Source organism: Castor canadensis, chromosome 4 (genome assembly GCF_047511655.1).
Source record: "Castor canadensis chromosome 4, mCasCan1.hap1v2, whole genome shotgun sequence".
Taxonomy (NCBI): domain Eukaryota; kingdom Metazoa; phylum Chordata; class Mammalia; order Rodentia; family Castoridae; genus Castor; species Castor canadensis.
In genome coordinates, this window is record NC_133389.1 from 117616446 (window position 1) to 117629994 (window position 13549).

The window sequence follows — 13549 nt, forward strand, 5'->3', positions numbered from 1 at the left end:
GTGGAGCTGTCTAGTCTTGGGTTCTGCTTGGTTTGGTATAAAATCTTATAAGTGAAAGATCCATGAAGTTTACATCACAGTTTCTTTTTGTAATAAAACCATCAATATAAAATAAAATGAGTAAAATATAAGAATATCATTTTAGTGAGGTTTTTTTTTGACAGCTGCCCTGCTGCTCCCCTTCTTCTCCCAACTGAGCCACACAGTTTGAAGCAGATGAAGGAAGACTTTGCCATTGAATCTATATACTGATGACATCCAGGAAGGAGTTACTACAGTTTATTTCCATGTTACAGTCTAGTTAAACTAGCTCTTCAAGAGCTAATCTATATATTCATTATTATTTATCTTCCTAATGTTTTTTAACTCTTCCTTGCTCCTCTCTTTTCTTCTTTATTTTCTTCTGTTCACTGCATTTGTCCTCTAAAAGAAAATCTAGTAGAGGTTTTTGAAATTCTAGTACACAATTCCATTGATTATTTTATGCTAATGAATGAACTATCTAGCAATATAATATTTCACTTTTTGTGCCCTCCTGGTGGTAGCATAAGATAAATTCTAGAGTACCTTTAATTAACTAAAGGAAGCAGAATGAAATCTCTGTGGATTAATAATATTTACGGTCCTAAAATGAACAAAATAACAGATGAAGGTGGGAGGGGGCACCTAAGTGGTAGACAAATCTTACAGAGTTAATTAAAACAAAATTCATGCTTTTTTTTGTCCTTTTCATCTGCATAGAGTATTGATGGCAGAGAACAATGAATGGAAAAGATTTTAATGTTCTCATCTTCCTTTTTGCCTATATGGTCTAAATATTCCACTCTTTCCCTCTTTCCTTGTACCTTCTACTATCAACCCAAACATACCAATACATAGTCACTCAATCTAAGTCTAAATGCTTTCTCATAAAAACAGATATTTTTCAAAATGATGATAAGTTTCTTCACTCAGGGGCCATGGGTAGTTGTTTGATTTGTGGATTGAAATTAATTCCTTGAAATAAATGAAGCTGTGTGCACACCAACAGCCTGATTGCTTTCTTTCAAGCATTGAAGGAGGGTATCACTGAAGATTCTTGCAGAAAAAAAATCAAAGAAATTCATAGATTTTTGCTCTAGTTATTTTCCCTAAAGTTAATAAACATTGTTTCTATCTACAAACTGCTTATCAGAAATAACTATTGGTCAGAATGCCTGGATATTAAGGGCCCAGAACCAAGAATCTAAATAAAAGAAGAAATTGGGGAACTGGTCAAAGACAAACTGTACTGGTTTGTCCATAGCACACATACTCGTTCTGTGAGCAACTACACATCACTTCTGTAATTCTTTTTGTTTTCATTGCACTGAGGGCTTTATGCTTGCTAGGTAAGTGCTCTGTGATTGAGCAATGCCTCCAACCCTCTTATCTCTGGATATTTTTGAGATAGAGTCTTGCTTTTTGTCCAAGTCAGCCTAGATTGCAATCTTCCTATTTTATGCTTCCCAGAGTAGCAGGGATGACAGGCATGAAGCTACAACTTTTCTGATAAGATGGGGCTTTCCAAATTTACTGCTCAGACTGGCCTCAAGCCATGACCCTCCTGAGCTCAGCTTTGCAAGTGGCTTAGGGTTATAAGGCATAAGTCACCAGTGCCCTGCTACCTCTGTAGTTCTTGATTTTAATTAAATTGGGACACAAACGAAGTGAACATATGTCTTGGATGAGGCTTATGTCCCTTAGTGAAATTATAAATTAATTGGTTTTTTCTCAGTATTTGTATAGTTTTATATTTTTATATAAGAAAATATGTCCCTTTTTTACTTATTAAACTGTAGCTACCAGCATAAAGTAATAATGGGAGAGCTGTCTATATGATATTATTAACAAGTTAAAGAATTATCTAAGCCTGGTACTTAAGGTGAAACTTGGAGCCCTTATTGGGTAATTTGAACTATACTTAGTTTCTAGATTTTGATGGGCCATAGTGGCCCATCCAGATATGTTAAAATTCTGCAATGATTAGTGTTCTTTTACTGCATAACTAAGAACACCTAGATTATTTTCTATGCTCCATTTTAGAAGTGACATCATCCTGACACCATTTTTTAAAATTTTATTTTATCATTTTTATCTTTACTCACATGTGTATACATTGTTTGGACCACCTCCCCATTCCTCCCTCTCCCCCAACCCCCGTCACCTGGCTGCTTCCTGCTTCCTCTTTTTCTCAGATTTTGTTGAAGAGAAAACATAAGAAATAATAAGAAAGACATAGTGGTTTGTTAGTTTGAGATAAAGACAGCTATACTGAGAGATTCCTAGCATTGCTTCCATGCACATGTATATTACAACCCACATTGGTTTATCTCTACCAGACCTCTTCACTACTTCCTAATAACCTTTCCATAGTGGCCTCTGCCACTTTAAGATTACTATATTTGCTCCTCTACGGTGAGCATGTTAACCACATTCAAATTTTAGATTTCCTTCCCTTTCCCTCTCCTCACATGCCTTGTCTTCCCTTATTGTGTGACAGATGTCCAATAATATTAATGCATTTGTTTTAGGTCTATAATCTGTGTATGAGGGAGAACATGTTTGGCCTTCTGAGCCTGGCTAACTTTGCTTAAGGTGATGTTCTCCAGTTCCATCCATTTTCTTGTGAATTACAAAATTTCATTCTTCTTTGTGGCTGAGTAAAATTCCATTGTGTATAAATACCACATTTTCTTAATCCATTCCTCGGTAGTGGAGCATCTTGACTATTTCCATAATTTGGCTATTGTGAATAGGGCTGCAATATACATGGGTGTGCAAGTGCCTCTGGAGTAATCTGTGTCACTTTCTATTGGGTGTGAAATACCCCAAGAGTGGTATTGCTGGATTATGTGGCAGACCTGTGTTTAATTTTTTAAGAAGCTTCCATACTGCTTTCCAAAGTGGTTGTACTAGTTTACATTCTCACTAGCAGTGTATGAGGGTTCCTTTTTCCCTTCAGCCTAGCCAACATTTGTTGTTGGTGGTGTTCTTGATGCTAGCTATTCTAATGGGAGTGAGGTGGAATCTTAGTGTGGATTTAATCTGCACTTCCTTTATGGCCAGGGTTGGTGAGCATTTTTTCTTATGGTTTTTGGCCATTTGGACTTCTTCCTTTGAAAAGCTTCTGTTTAGTTCAGTTGCTCACTTCTTTATTGGTTCAATAGTTTTGGGGGAGTTTAGTTTTTTTAGTTCCCTGTGTATTCTGGTTATCAGTCTTTTGTCTGCTATATAGCTACCAACTATTTTCTCCCACTCTGTGGGTGGTTTCTTCACTTTAGAGACCATTTCTTTTCCTGTGTAGAAGCTTTTTAATTTCATGTAGTCCATTTGTCCATCCTTTCTCTTAGTTGCTGGGCCACTTGAGTTCTACTGAGGAAGTCCTTGCCTATATCTATTGCTTCCAGTGTATTCCCTGCTCTTTCCTGTACTAGCTGCAAAGTTTCGAGTCTGATTTTAAGGTCCTTAATCCACTTTTAGTTGATAATATACAGCTAATACTATCTTTAAGTGACCATGATTCTGCCTGGACTAAATTTCCTAATTTCTACATTAGACTCAGTTAGGCCTCAGTGATCCTCTAGCAGTGTAAAATTGCTAGAACTCCATGCTCCTAGCATCCCTCAAAGATTAAGGATCAGCCTTTAATAACATTGGCCCTTATTCTATAATAAGCACACTCTTCTTCCACTTTCAAGGGCCCAATGGCATCATGAAATTCTTGGCTTTTTAGTTTGTGTAAAAAGGTACTCAGCTAAGGAAGAATGTATGGGGCTAATGTCTGGCTCATACTCCTCTCAGCAACTTTTGTATCCTAGCTAGAGGTGACATCAATCATTGGAAAAGGGTGCTAATATATACATACATATATGTGTATATACATATATATATGTGTATATACATATATATATGTGTATATACATATATATATATATGTATATACATATATATGTATGTATATATATATACACATATATGTATGTGTGTATATATATGTATATATATATGTAATTTAACCACCAATGTTTTATTCATTCACAATAAATGTTCCATACAAGTAGTGACCATGACAGAAACTCATTTTGACATACTCTTAGCTCTTCACTCTCATGCATCCTCAAGTCTTGTAAATAATTTGATTCATTACTTTAATTCCCAACCCTACATTCCATGCCTTTGGGGCTGTATTTGGAAATAAGACCTGAAGAATAATTGAAACTAAAGTATTAATTGTCACGATCATAATCAGTTTTTATTGCTTAGGAGATGTTTTGCACTTTCAACTGAAGATTTTGTCTCAGGTCCAAAACATCTGGATTCACAGGAAGTTTATTTACTGGGAAGGCTGTGAAGACGGTGTCGTCTAGGTCTCACCAAGTGTTCTCCATAACCAATGATGTCCTTGATGTCTCTTTAACTTGATTCAGGAACTAAGCTCTCAAAAGTGTTTGAGTTGTGCAACACTCTCTGTCAAAAATTAAAAACCATGAATGAGCAAATGCCTAATTATACTTTGAAAAGAGTTCAGTTCATATCATGAACATTTGTAACATTTATGACTTTAGCCAAGTCACCTCATTTACTTAAACAACACAGAATTATTCTGGGAAATAAATTAAACATTTTTTGCAAACCCTAAGTGGAATGACAGACAAATATTAGGAACACATATAGGATGTATGTAATTAAAAGCAAAAGAATTCATAGCTCCTATACATCTGGTAATACACATACTTCTAATTACAACACAAATAGCCAAAAGATAGGTTCATCAGATAAGATAATCTTAACAGAAAAATACAGGGAGTAATTCAATAATTGTCCTTCTTAAATTTTGTTCCTGAATTCATATATGTATTCCTACATTAAGATGAAAATTAAAGAATGTACACATAGGTATGTTGGGAGCATCACCAATCATTACTATGGAAAAATATTTCTTTAACACTAGGTTTCCTTTTTTGGCATCTTCCCTCATGAGACTTGTTCTTTTGCTAAATTACTCATTTTAATTGAGAATTATAAAACTACACGGGGGATGTTGTCATGCTGTGATCTAAACAACTGAAGTTTTCATAGACTCCTTTTTTGTATGGTAGGTTGATAGTAGCATGCTCCAGATTAATTTAATAGATAAAACAATTACGTTCCTTAACTAAAGAAAATAGATGAAATAGCATTTGCTTTTCACAGCCAAGTTCTAAATAATTTTATTTCTAATTTTCATCTTCTATTAAAATAGTCACAGAACCTTTCATCAATAAAGTGTGCTATTTCTTAACATTATTGTCATTCTGATTTTTAAATTGCTTCTATTAATTTTAGGAAAACACACTCCCACTCATTGTTCCCATGGATTTCTTCAAATCCTAAAATTCTCCATGATCCCATTGCCAAATTATAACTGTGAAAAAACTTGCCCTGTAAACAAAACAGAAAGTCAATGAAATGTGTGATAAGAAAGGTTAATGGTATAGCAAGATCAGTTTATATCCAAATATTTAAGCTCAGACTTGGAAATAATATGTACATATACAGAATACAAACATAAACATTTGCATCTTAAAACTAATCTGGCACACAGCATGAGGTTGCCAAAAAGACAGGATGGTAAATGAAGCATTTATTTTTAAAAATCACTATGTATTAAGATCCTAGAAAATCAGACATTTTAATATCTATAGCACTAATGAATATGGACTGTAGAAATTGTGTAATTTGTACTTCTCAATCTTAAATATAAGGAAGAGGCTGAGTCATCCCCCAGATTAAAAAAAAGGGTGAGAGTCAGAGCCAGAAAACTGTTGGTTCCCAAATTCCTGTTTGAAAATTTTCCAATACACTGTGAAATCACTATACATTTGGATTTTATTTGAGGAAAATAATTGAAACTACACACAGTGGACCCTTGGTGTGCATAGGTATATGGTTTCAAGGAGAGTTCTACTGAGGAGAAGCCACGAATGCTCAGGGTGCTTAGAGTTCAGTAGTATGCTGAGATGCTTGATTCATTTTTCCTATAACACTGCCCAACTTCTGCTTTTTGCTTTTCAATAAATCTAAAAGTTTCACTTGATAACTGTAATATCATTTATATATTAAGTACGTTAGCTTTTACTTTACTTTTTGGGCATTATTTGCTTTTGGGGAGGCATACTGTATTGTCACAAAACCAAAGACAGGGAAACAGTCAGCAGATCACACAATAATTCAAACACAAATGATAAAAACTTGAGACTGACTGAGAACATCAGCATCTCATCGTCAAATAAGCTGTATAATGTGCATGTGGGAGTTAAAATATTTTGCTTTTGAAACTTCTTTTGATTTTTAAAAATTTATTTCATTTTTTGGCCAGGCTTGGTCAAAAAGTACATATAGTAAATACACGAATACAACAGGCTGATTGTATTTATGAAAAGTTGACAATAAAGTACCATGGTTAGAAACCTACCAAAAAAAAAGAAGAAAAAAACAAAGAAGAAAAGAAAGATTAAATACTCTAGCCAAAAAATGATCCTTCCTCATTCAAGTCACACAATCTTTTTCTCAAACTTCTTTCATTACTTTCTCCAGTCTTTGTATTTGTACTGTCTTAAAAGCCTTCTCCTGACTGAAAAAAATTCCATTCATATTAATTTCCCATTTGTCTAATGGCCCATCTCTCTTAAAATTATTTTCAAAATATTTTCCTTTATTGGAAAACTACCACAATAGTAAAAATATCCTTGATGTATGGAGCTAATTGCTGTAAAGTATTTAGAACCCTTCAGGTATACTTTAAACAGTTGGTAAGTTAAATTATTATCCTTCCTCATATTTAGTTATTCAACTAAATTCCACTTCTAGACAGAAAGTTCACTGAAAGCAAGAACCAAGTTTGAATGCAAGTCCCATCAAAATCCATCACACAGACTGAAAAATCAACCTTAAAGTTCATTTGGAAACAAGAAAGACCATGAATGGCCAAGGCAATACTAAGCAAAAAGAGCAATGCTGGAGGTATCACAATACCGGACTTCAAATTATACTACAGAGTTATAGCAACAAAAACAGCATGGTACTGGCACAAAAACAGACATGAAGACAAATGGAGCAGAATAGAGGACCTGATATTGAATTCACCCAGCTACACCCACCTAATTTTTGACAAAGGTGCCAAAAACATATAATGGAGAAAAAGATAGTCTCTTCAATAAATGTTGCTGGGAAAACTAGACATCTGTCTGCAGAAAACTGAAACTAGATCCATGTTTATCACCCTGTACAAGTATCAACTCAAAGTGTATTAAGTACCTTAATATCAGACCTGAAACTTGATGCAAGTGCAGAAAAGAACAGAGAACACACTGGAAGCAATAGGCATAGACAAGGACTTCTTTAGTGGAACTCAATTGGATCAGAAACTAAGAGAAAAGATTGACAAATGGGACTACATGAAATTTAAGAGCTTCTACACAAAAAAAGAAATGGTCTCTAAATTGAAGAGACCACCCACAGAATAGGAAAAAGCTTTGCTAGCTATACATCATACAAGGGGTTGATGACCAGAATGTACAGGGAGCTCAAAAAACTAAACTCCCATAAAATCAGTTACCCAATAAAGAAATGGGCAACTGAACTGAACAGAATTTTTTCAAAGGAAAAAGTCCAAATAGCTAAAAAATACATGAAAAAATGCTCACCATCACTGGCCATAAAAGAAATGAAATCAAATGAACACTAAGATTTCACCTCATTCCTGTCAGAATAGCTATCATCAAGAACACCACCAACAAACAACAAGTGTTGGCAAGGAGGCAGGGAAAAGGGAACCCTCATACACTGTTGGTAGAAATGTAAACTAGTACAACCACTATGGAAAGCAGTATGGAAGCTCCTTAAAAAAAACTAAACATAGATCTGCCATACAATCCAGCAATATCACTCCTACTGCTATATCTGAAGGAATATGACTCAGGTTACTACAGAGGCACCTGCACACCCATGTTTATTGCAACAATATTCACATAACCCAAGCTATGGAAACAGCCAAGATGCCCCACAACTGAAGAATGGATTTAAAAATGGAGTATTTACACTTAATGGAATTTTATTCAGCTACAAAGAAGAGAGAAATTTTGTCATTCACAGGTGCATGGATGGAATTGGAGAACATCATCATGTGACGTTAGTCAGCCTCAGAAGGCCAAAAATAGCATGTTCTCCCTCATATATGGATCAAAGACCTAAAACAAATACAGCAATATTATGGGACATGGGTCACCCTAAAGGGAGACCACAAACGAGAGGGATGGAGCAAGGGAACAACAACTTAAATGTGGTTGATTTTCTTACTGTACTGGAATGAATATAGAAATCTTAAACTGACCGGGGCCACCATGGGAAGTAGACTAGGGAGGAGTGAAGAGGACTGGAAGAGATGAACCAGTTGGGGTTGTAGTACATATATTCATGAAAACAACACAAGGAAATCCCCTGTAGTTATCTTTATCTCAAACTAGCAAAAACTCCATGCTTCTCTTTTTATCTTCTATGTTTTTTTCTTCTTCAAAGTTGGAGCAGGGTGGGGAGAAGGTGGAGGGTAATGGGGTAGGAGGATGAATACAGGGCAAATAATGTATACACATGTATGTAAATGCAAAAATGATACCTGTTGAAACTGTACCAGGAATGGGGAGGGTAATGAAAGATAGCAGTGGACAGGGTGAATTCAAGTGTGATATGTTTGATACATTGTAAGAGCTTTTGTAAATGGTATAATGTACCTCCACCCGGCACAACAATTAAAAAGAAAAAAAAGCACTAGTCTTTGTATGTTGAGTACTTAGGATGCTACTTTACTCAAAACATGTTTAAATTTTAACTTTTTTTTTTCCTCTGTCCTTGTGGCAGAGATGCTAACCACTCAAAATTACAGCAAAATTACCATGTTCCCAGCCCTTTGTGTCAGGAAGGAGTCATGTGACTTTTCTCACCAATGAAATGTAAGGTAAAGTGACTAGTCACTTCCATGCTGAAGCAGCTAAAAAATGAATGTGCCTTCCTGCTTTCTCTCTGATTTGCTGGTTAGACTTAAATCTCTGCATTGAAAATAATGGGGCCTCCATCAGCTTGGCTCTTCTAAATAATTTTGTGCTACAGAGACTCTGCTATCCTGGCATCACATGTCTCATTTTAAGATAAGAAAGTGTGGGGGAAAGCCTTTGATTTGCAATGCCATTTAAATTTTGCAATTGTTTGTTATATCATTTAGCCTGTCCTGGTTAGCAAACTTGCTGTCTACTAGATATGAAAAAGGAAGAAGCTATTAAAGAGAGGGTTTGTTGTTTTCATTCTTTCTAGGAGCACTTCTTCCAGAAACTACTTTTTGTCCCAGTATCATAAGTAAAACTACTTTAAACCCCATAATATAATTTATAGATTAAGTGTCCACAGAAAATCTTATTTGAGTAATGGTTTTTTAAGAGGGTTTTTAAATTATTATAGAATATAGTAATAGTATATTTTAGATTTTGAACTAATATTAAGTAAAAATGCATCAAGCTAAAAGGCAAAACTACTTTTTTTCCTGCCTGCCTTTTATGAACTGTAACAAAGACATTGCCCCATCTTCGTCAAGCATAAATTTTATCATATTTTCTTCATACAGAATTCTCAGTTGGAAACCTGAAGCCCTGGTATTCGCAGCAGCTATGTGCTATCCCCATTTTATCTTAGTCTTTAAGATATGGCATCATGTTAAAAAAAATCAGCTTGGGATTCAGTTTCTCAAATTTGAATCTTGGCTCTACCACTCAGAGTTTGCCTAGCCTTAAGTAGGTTTTATAGCCTCCCAAGCCTCAGTTTGCTCATCCACAAAGACAGAAATGTCTCATACAATTTTCAGGAAATTTAAATGGACTGACCCACTGAGTGTTCTTAGAATAGCATCTAACAGTATAATCAGTAACATTATCTATTAGTAACATTGTCTAATCAATTTCATACTGTAATTTATGTTCGGTTTATGTTCAAGGGACTATGCTGGGTGGGTGTGTATGAGAAATGAAATATAATGGATAGTCTTTGCCCATTAAGACCTCATCGGATTAGGCAGAAAAGTCTTAAACAGCGAAAATATTATTTTAGTAGGGACACAATGTGTCTTAATATAATTGAAATTTTAATAGGAAAGCTTATATTATGCTTTAAATATATTACTTCAAAGCAAGTCTTGTATCAGAACCCCTTTTCATAAAATGTTTATTAAACTAGGTTTAAAAAAAATCTACATATTCAGCATTTTACCTAAGGGGGAAAATTATTTTTATCTTCAGAGATTTAAAAATATTCAGTATCAAAAATTATATTTAGGATGATAAAAGTAAATATCAATTAGCCATATCAAAATATGAATCTTGTTAAAGCTTATTAATCTTGCTAAGTGTACTTGTTACATATGCAAAGATGAAATAAACTATATGGTATTTTTATCCACAAAATTACATTCAACAGTAAATTTTTAGAGCTCTGCTCACACTGAGATTAAATATGCAAAGGAAGTGCTTTCCCTAAATTTTATTCCTTTAGAATATTTTAATAAAAGATTAACTTCTGCTGCCATGAACACTTTCACATTTTTAACTTCCAATATCTTTTTTCTAATTTTACCTTGCTACATATGGTTCTATCACCTTGAATCAGAACCTTCTCTTGCTGTTTTTTCAACCTTTCAAATGCTTGTAGACAATGACGGAGGTAGGGAGAAAACCGGCAAACACAGTTCCAAGACCTCTATGCCCCACCAGCACGCAACTCATTTAACAGTATACAAATGATTTAACAGTAATCCCAGCTGAGTTCCCAGAGGAAATCATTTCCATTCCCACCACTGCTTGCAGATGGAGGTCATGTTTCCTTCTCTCCTTAGTCACTGCTCAGCCAAACTATTCATATTTACATAATTCTCCCAGTAGTGTTAGGTAAACTTTTTGAAATCAGAGCAGTTTGTAGAGTTGTACCTCCAGAAAGGGATGTAAAATAGGAGAATTGCAGAGATCCTGGGCTGGGGCAGGAAAGATGAATGTGTATTTGTTCCATGCTAGATATTCTGCATTCCTCTCTATGGATCCTTCCTATATTCTTCCAGGCTAACTTGTGTCACCTCATTCTCTGAGTTTCTGTGGTGTTTAGTGAAACTGAGGCATTGAGGATGTCTGAAGGGAGAATACATTGGATTTTGGGTATTTAGTACCTGGCTACATGCCTGCTGCATCTCTGATCAGCAATGACTAGATTCTTAGATGTAAGTAACAATAGAAGGAGTTTATACCTGGTGCTGTCTCCTAAATCTATAAGCATGCTCTCCTGAGTCCTATACCAGCTCCTTCTCTCGTTAAGACCCAGGTAGTTAGTGTCTTCCTTACTGTCACTTATCCCAAGATGATTTCCAATCATTGGTTAGCTTCTTTTAATCCTACCCACCTGTTTATAGAAATCCCCTGCTCTGAAGTGTCTTCAATCCCCGCTTTGAGTGTGCTCTGGCTGTGTCACTGACACCCTAGCTGGGGTTGCCTTAAACCTGATTGATTATAGAAGGAATACCAGATAGTGTCAACCAGATCAAAACTAATGGGCACTAGAGATGGTAACCAAATAAACAAAGAAGAATGGAATTTTTCTTTTTCAAAGCTCAATATAGCTTGCAGTTTGGGAAATCCAGGAAAAGTAAAAATTTAAGACAAGTCAGGCCAAAAAAAAAAGTGAAATGAAATTACTTCATTTCAAAACTTGTCAGGAAACTTATTATTTTTTTGCTATGTGTTGAGATTCTCAGGCATTCCTCTCACATGCCAGCACATACTTCTATTTGACAGGATCAACACAAAATACAAAGGAACTGACAGTCTTGAGAGCCAGAAATCCTAGTTCCAGCACCTGCTCTTTCACTAATAAGTTGTATGACCTTGGGCAAGTCACTACTTTCGTGGGCTTCACCTTTTTCTCAGGCTTCATTGTCTTGAACTGTAGTCAACAAGGGAAGAGGGAGCCTGCCTTAAAAAATGTGCAGAGTTTTGTACTCAGCTTATGCAGTCAGTGAATGTGTTTTACCTCTGACTCCTCAGAATGGCATGCTTGGTGTGCTGGGGTTTCTGAACTAAGAATCATGTGGAAAATCAGGATTCTTTCCTAGCCTGGGAATGGTACACCAACACTGAAATAGCATCATCTGTTATTTGATCTCTGGATGAACAGTCTGAGTATCTGATCTAATCATACTCAATTCCTTTCCCAATAACGTAAGCCTTTTTACAACTCTATGCTTTTTTTTTTTAACATACTCTTCCCTCTGTCCTAAAGGCCTACAGTCAAGTTTGTAACCTCCTCCTTTAACTTTAAGCCCTATTCAAATATCACTTTTTCTGTTAAACATTTTCTGCACCCCACTTCCTTCTCTGCTACCCTGCCACCACTACCATCCCATCAGAATGAACCATGCTTATCCAATTACTAAAGCACCTTGCTCCCACAATACTCACTAGGTTTTGAGCACTTCTGCCTCACCTCAATCTATAACACAGAGCCCAGCATAAAAATCTACAATGCAAGTAAAAACATTACTGTGCAAATGTAATGAATGAAACACTGCTCTAACCTTTCAAAAAGAAAAAAAAAAAAAACAGTGACTGTGCCATAGTATGACTGTACCCTAGGAGTTGAGATGCAGTTGGCCAAGGAATATGGCAATAAAGTAAGAATCTATAGATGCTAAGGTGGTTTAAAATGCTCAGTGGCAGGAGAGAAATGTTATATGTTTGAAACAAAGCTTTGCTGGAAGTTGACAGAAAGCTAGGAAAAAAAGAACAATACAAGGAAGGAGATAGAATGCACTGAGAAAAATCCTGTATGTTTGTGGTGGTCGTGGTGGTGTTTGCTGTTATTGTTTTCCTAAAGCCTCTCACAAGTTGAACAGAATGGACTGACCCAGAGTGAAAAACAAGCTGTGGACAGTTGTCATTAGCTCTGCAAATTTTTTACTACATCTAAAGTATACTGCTGCAACTGCAGCACAAAATACAAAATACCCATAAAAGTCAATGCATTTCTATTGTTGACTTACATGTTCTAAGCTTTAGTAATAAAAAAATATTACTAAGACACAGTCACCATCTGTTTTTTAGGACCATATTGCCTAGGTTTGAAAATATATTCATAAAAAACTTAACCATAATTCAATATGATAATGTTGTAGTAAGAGAGGTATGAAAAGATAGAAACAGCTAAAGAAGTGACTAATTCTTAGTGGTGGTATGATGACATTGGTCATGAAAGGTTTCAAGGAAAGCTAAGCTTAAATCTGGATGTGAAAGAATGAATACACATCTATAAGAAGAGAAGGAAACCAGCGCCAGATGTGCCCAGGACAGAAAAGACTCTATAAGGTATAAGGAGAGATAAGGCCAGCGATGAGGCTTAGGAGAGTGATGTTGGAATGATGTCAGTAAGGTCTTTAAGTTATTCAGGCATCAGGTATTCTCTGTAACAG

The 13549-nt window shown here is 35.6% G+C and overlaps 1 protein-coding gene across 2 annotated transcripts in view; it reads right to left on the reverse strand.

The window, feature by feature from the left end:
• Nucleotides 1-13549, reverse strand: part of Fign (fidgetin, microtubule severing factor) — a 376464-nt gene that overhangs the window by 44728 nt on the left and 318187 nt on the right. The window contains exon 3 of one of the 2 annotated variants that reach the window (XR_012447225.1): nt 4260-4488. The exons of the other annotated variant lie outside the window; for it this stretch is intronic. The gene's annotated coding sequence lies outside the window, so the exon portion shown is untranslated. Of the gene's footprint in view, nt 1-4259; nt 4489-13549 lie in introns of those variants that run through there. 2 annotated transcript variants of the gene reach the window in all.